Source organism: Crocuta crocuta, unplaced genomic scaffold, assembly GCF_008692635.1.
Source record: "Crocuta crocuta isolate KB4526 unplaced genomic scaffold, BGI_CrCroc_1.0 scaffold8, whole genome shotgun sequence".
Lineage (NCBI taxonomy): Eukaryota > Metazoa > Chordata > Mammalia > Carnivora > Hyaenidae > Crocuta > Crocuta crocuta.
The window spans coordinates 2,329,160-2,335,004 of NW_027532162.1; positions in this window are offsets into that span (position 1 = coordinate 2,329,160).

Sequence of the window (5,845 nt, forward strand, 5' to 3'; positions counted from 1 at the left end):
TGCTTATTACACGGAAGAGAATGTCCTAACCTCATTTCTCCCAACTACCCTCTGCCCCAGTTCAGTCTAGTCCCACAGGACTGCTTCCTATGCTTGCACACTTTTAAAAATATAACTTATTGTCAAGTGGCTAACATGTGGTGTATAGAGTGTGCTCTTGGCTTCTGGAGCACATTCCCATGATTTATCATTTACATACAACACCTAGTGCTCATCCGGACAAGTGCCCTTGTCCATGCCCATCACCTATTTTCCCCTCCCCCCATCAACCCCCAGTTTTTAAGAGTCTCTTACCGTTTGCCTCCCTCTCTCTTTGAAGCTATTTTTTCCCCTTCCTTCCCTTCCCCCTTCCCTTCCACATATGAGTGAAGTCATGATATTTGTCTTTCTCTGACTTATTTTACTCAGCATACTACCCTCCAGATCCATCCACATTGTTGCAAATGGCAGGATTTCATTCTTTCTGATTGCCAAGTAGCATTCCATCGTACGTATAACCCACACCTTCTGTATCCATTCATCAGCTCACGGGCATATAGGCTCTTTCCACAATTAGGGTATTGTTGAAAGCACTGCTCTGAACATGGGGGTACATGACCTGCACACAACTTTCGATGGCACTCTTCCCTGCCGGGATCACCTCCTTTCCTCTGCCCAGACATTTGTTTTTTCACCTTGCCGTTAAACATTGACTGGGCCTATGAGCTGGCTCGAGGAGGCGCGCAGCGCAGCGCCAGAGACTGGAGACATGGTGGTGAACAGGACAGGTCCAGGCACTGTTACGACAGAGCTCGTGGTCTGTTCGGGGATGCGGTGAACTTGGAGATGAGGGGGACGCTGTCAGCGCCTCTGGATTGGACACCAGGGAGATCTGAGACTGAAGGACAAACAGCTAATGACCAAGTCAGGGTGAGAGCAGGGAGCAGCAAGTTGGGAGGCTCATGGTGGGCAAGAATCAGCTTGTCACAGGAGGAAAGTAGAGAAGGGAGCAAGTCAGCGCTTTGAGCCTTGGAGGGTTGTCGGTAGAGTGCGGACTGATCGGGTGAGCATTTTTGGAAGTTCCCTCTGGCTGCAGCCAAGAGCCAGACGGCTGTTCATGTGAGGTGTGCAAGCGCAGGAGCGAATTGGGCAGGCGGGAAACAGCTGAGCCAAGGCTGGCGTTGGAATCCGAACGTGTGGGGGAGCTTTTCCGGGTTTCAGTTTGTCCGTCTGTAAAGTGTGGGGGTTGTATGCCCGTCTGTAAGGTCCTCCCACCTCTGAGTCAAATTCAGCAACGCTCCGGGTAGATGAGGATTTGTAAGTGATTATAGTGAGGAGAGAGAAACATGAGGGGAAGGAAGGGAGGGGGAGAGGGTGAGGGAGAGAGACAGACAGAGATTCAAACACGAGGGGGAACGTGGCGGAGCAGAGTTTGGAGGGGACAGCAGGACCCAGAGGCCTGCCCAGGCCAGAGAGCTGTCCCTAGATGCAGGCCCTCGATCGCACTGCTGTGTGACCTTGGCCGGCTCACCCAGGTCCCAGGCCTCAGGTTCTGCCTCTCTGCTATGGAGACACCAGTCCTATTGATGCTTGGTGACACTCACTGGCCATGGCTGGGTGCACACTGAACTTGAAGGCAGAGGAGCGCTAGCAAGGGCGTGCTCGGGACACCTGCACACCTGAGTTCTGACGGAGGGTCTGCCACCATTGCACAGGGGCTTTAGTTCCTTCATCCGTAGATCTGGGAACACGCGAGGGCCGTATAGAGGGCAAAGCAAGATCTTAGGACCCCGCCGGCCTGCGCTTGGATTCTGACTCTACCTTTGACTAGCTGGTGAGTGGGTAAGTCACATAATCTTACCGAACCTCAGTGTTCTCATCTGAAAAATGGGGACCACCCCACCAACGCGGGAGACTCCGATCAGACGCTGTGTGCCAAGGGACGGTCCTGCTTGTTGTGGGCTCTCCGTACGTCTTGTCTCCATTGTCCCCCCTCTTCCGGCTTGAGGAGCCCATGACTGTCAGGCTGGAGAAATGTAACCAACTACATGTTTGTTCCTCCCCTCTCATCCCACAGAGTTTAATTTCATTAAAAGTCCTTTAGAATGTGCGGTGCTGGGAGAGCATGACAAGGAGCACAGCGCGTTCAGTTTACAGAGCAAGCAGACGAGGGATAATGTAAAAACAGCTGAGCAGGCGGAGGCTCAAAGCTGATGTTCCAGATGATGGTGACACGGCCCGCCTCCGGTCCCCTGGTGGTGAGAAGGGAGATTGCAAGTCAGCATCACAGTCCAAACGCAAGCTGGGCTGGGCTGATTTCAGAGCTGCACTCAGGCGTTAGACGCGATTCCTAAGAAAGGAAAAACATACGGGGGCGCCTGGGTGGCTTAGTCGGTTAAGCGTCCGGCTTTCGCTTAGGTCATGATCTCGTGGTTTGTGGGTTCGAGCCCCGCGTCGGGCTCTGTGCTGACTGCCAGCTCAGAGCCTGGAGCCTGTTTCAGTCTGTGACTCCCTCTCTCTCTGACCCTCCCCTGCTCACGCTGTCTCTCTCTCTCCTAGAAATAAATAAAACATTAAAAAAAAAAAAAAAAGAAAGGAAACATATGGCCCCCCTGGGCACTTGACTTTTGCCAGTTAAGCGTCCAACTTCAGCTCAGGTCATGATCTCGCGGTTTGGGAGTTCGAGCTCTGCGTTGGGCGCTGTGGTGACAGCTCAGAGCCTGGAGCCTGCTTCGGATTCTGTGTCTCCCTGTCTGCCCCTCCCCTGCTCACACTCTGTCTCTCTCAAAGATAATTAAGCATTAAAAAATTAAAAGAAAATAAAAAAGGAAATGTATGTTGGTAAAATCAGTGCAAATATTCCAGAATACTCCAGACATACCTAAGTCATTGGAATACTTAATATCTGGGGCACAGATATTAATCAGTGCTCTTTCTTCATCGTGAATGTAGTAAAATGTCCTCTTGTGTCTCATGTAATATTTTGGGCCTGAACTATACCTTAATATCAAAATTGCAACTTTTTTTTCCTTTTACTTTGTCTTAGCCTGACATATCTTTGCCCATCCCTCCACTGGATCGCTTCGTTTTAGGTGAGTGCTGTGCCCAGAATAGAATCTGATTCTCAAATAAGCATCAGGTAAACACAAAATCTAGAGTATACCACAGAACGTGCTTCTTTTAACCAATCTGAACAATACATATTTTCGTGGTCTTTGGCCTTGACCCCGTGGTGAGCAGGGCAGGCTGCTGGCAAGGTCTGCGGCTGCTCAGTGAACACATGAGAAAGCATTCTGTCCTCTGCCAGGACTCTTTGGGCGGCCAGGCACGGGGTCTGGTTGTCTCCACTGTTACTAAGACCCCCTGGACTTACACCTGCCTCTGCTGCCAGGACGCCATCCACCCCTGACCCCAGTCTCTCAAGCCTGGCTCCTTGCCTTTCAGGCCCCACCTTAGATGCCCTACCCTTGGGGAGGCTGCTTGACCCCCATTAGAGGTGGGTGACCCTGCTGTCTGACTGTATACCTCTTCCACTATCTGGTAGTTTCTTCTTGTTTGCTTTTCCCCACCAGGAAATAAGTTCCAGGAGCGCATAGTAGGTGCACAGTAAACACTCTGATGTGGATGGCCGTGCCTCCCCGGCGGGCAGGGCTGGGTGCCTCCGGGTCCCACTACGCTCTGTACCATGTTCCGTGATCTCTTCAACCCTGGTCTCTGCTGCAAGTGGCGAGGGGCTGGGGGACAGCCTGCCTTGCTCAGGATAAAAAACGTTTATCGCATGAATGAACGTGATGCATCACGATGAGTGGGAACACCGGCCTCGAGCCGTGGCGTCTCTTTCCTGTGTTCCTACCCCGCCCCCGGGAGAGCCCTGTTGCCGGTGGGGGGTAACAGATAACAGTGATAACTCCCGCAGCTGCTTTTGGCTTCAGTGTTTTGCTCCTTGATAGTGACAGATGCACACACGACCCTGGGCAGGTCCCTTATGCCTCCGATTTCTGAGCCCCCGCTGCCTTCCGGCCGCAGCTCGAAAACTGACAGAGAGGACAGCACGCGGCGCGCCACGCCTTCAGGGCCAGGTAACCCTCCGTGTTCTTGCTCGGGCGTCTCTCCCATTGCTGCTCGGCCCAGCTCCCTAGCCCGGTGGCGCGTCCGGCACTCGGGGGTCTTGGCAGCGCTCAGCGCGAGCCCGGACCCCCGGTCCGAGCAGTAGTGGGGGCCTCACACCCACAGGGGTTCCGTGCCTCGGAGCCGCTCCTCATTATTCTACATGTGACTCCCGCCCCCAGCTCATGTCCCACCTCAGGGACTTAGGCGTCGTCTGCCACCTCTGATCTTATCAACTCCCTGCATTGAATTTTTTTTAAATTTTTAATGTTTTATTTATTTCTGAGAGAGAGAGAGAGACAGTGTGAACAGGGGAGGGTCAGAGAGAGAGGGAGACACAGAATCTGAAACAGGCTCCAGGCTCTGAGCTGTCAGCACAGAGCCCGATGCGGGGCTTGAACCCATGAACCATGAGATCATGACCTGAGCTGAAGTCGGACGCTCAACCGACTGAGCCACCCAGGTACCCCTGAATTATTTTTTAAAAAATGTTTATTTATTATTGTGTGTGTGTGAGAGAGAGAGAGAGAGAGAGAGGAGAGAGAGGGGGCCCAGGAGCCACTGGGGGAGGGGGAGAGAGAGAGGGAGACACAGAATCCGAAGCAGGCTCCAGGCTCCGAGCTGTCAGCACAGAGCCCACGAACTGTGAGATCATGACCTGAGCCGAAGCCTGGTGCCCAACCGCCTGAGTCACCCAGGTGCCCCAAAACTTAGATTTTAATACGGGAAATTTTTTCTATTTAGGGAGTATCTAAACTTTTATTCCACAAAGTAGAAATGTTCCCATAAGAGGCTCACTACCTATCTCAAATAAATCTTTCAAATACGCATTTCCTAAAGAGANAGGGCCGGCCTCTAAATACACGACTCTGAGGCCCTTTAACCTGTCCAAGCTGCTGCGCTCCAGCACTCACTGGTCAAGGGCTTTCCTATCTCTGAGTCTACTGCATTTTCTGTAAAACGAGGGCTTTCAAGTAGACCAGGATTCCTAGAATTCTGGATTTCGTAGGTCAGGAGGCAGATCGTATTGTCATAGTTTTAAAACTTTCCATGGGAGGAAGGGGTGACACAGTATTGCCAACTGTTTTCGAATATGGAATTACTTTCTTAAAAAATGTTTTATTCATTTCTGAGAGAGAGAGTGTGAGCAGGGGAGGGTCAGAGAGAGAGGGAGACACAGAATCTGAAACAGGCTCCAGGCTCCGGGCCGTCAGCACAGAGCCCGACGCAGGGCTTGAACCCACGAACCTTGAGATCATGACCTGAGCCGAAGTCGGACGCTTAACTGACTGAACCACCCAGGTGCCCCTTGACTACGTTTTAGTTTGGACAGGGGGCCCGTGGTGTCCATTATACTGTGAATGAACGAACGAATGAATGAATGAATGAATGAATAAGGTTTCTTTTGCCTGAGATTCTGACATTCTGGAGCCTTTGGCTGGGCCCTCACGTGGCTAAGTACAAGGTACCAAAGGAGCGATGGACGTGTGTTGGGAGGTACGTTTCCCACATTTATTTGATGTTGACATTGAAATCAGGTCACCTCTTAGCCCTTTCACGGTGTTGAGTGGTGCCCTCCCAGGTCTGCTGAGAGCGGCCCATATGTTTTGCGGTCTGCTGTCTGGAATCTTCTATCTTTCCCAACGGGTTACCTGGAGAGCAGGTCTGCTGATGGAGCCAGCATCCCTGCCCCCCCTCTGCTGTCTGCACATGACTGTGCCGTGGGAAGGGCTGAGCCAGGGGCCCCGTACGACCCTCT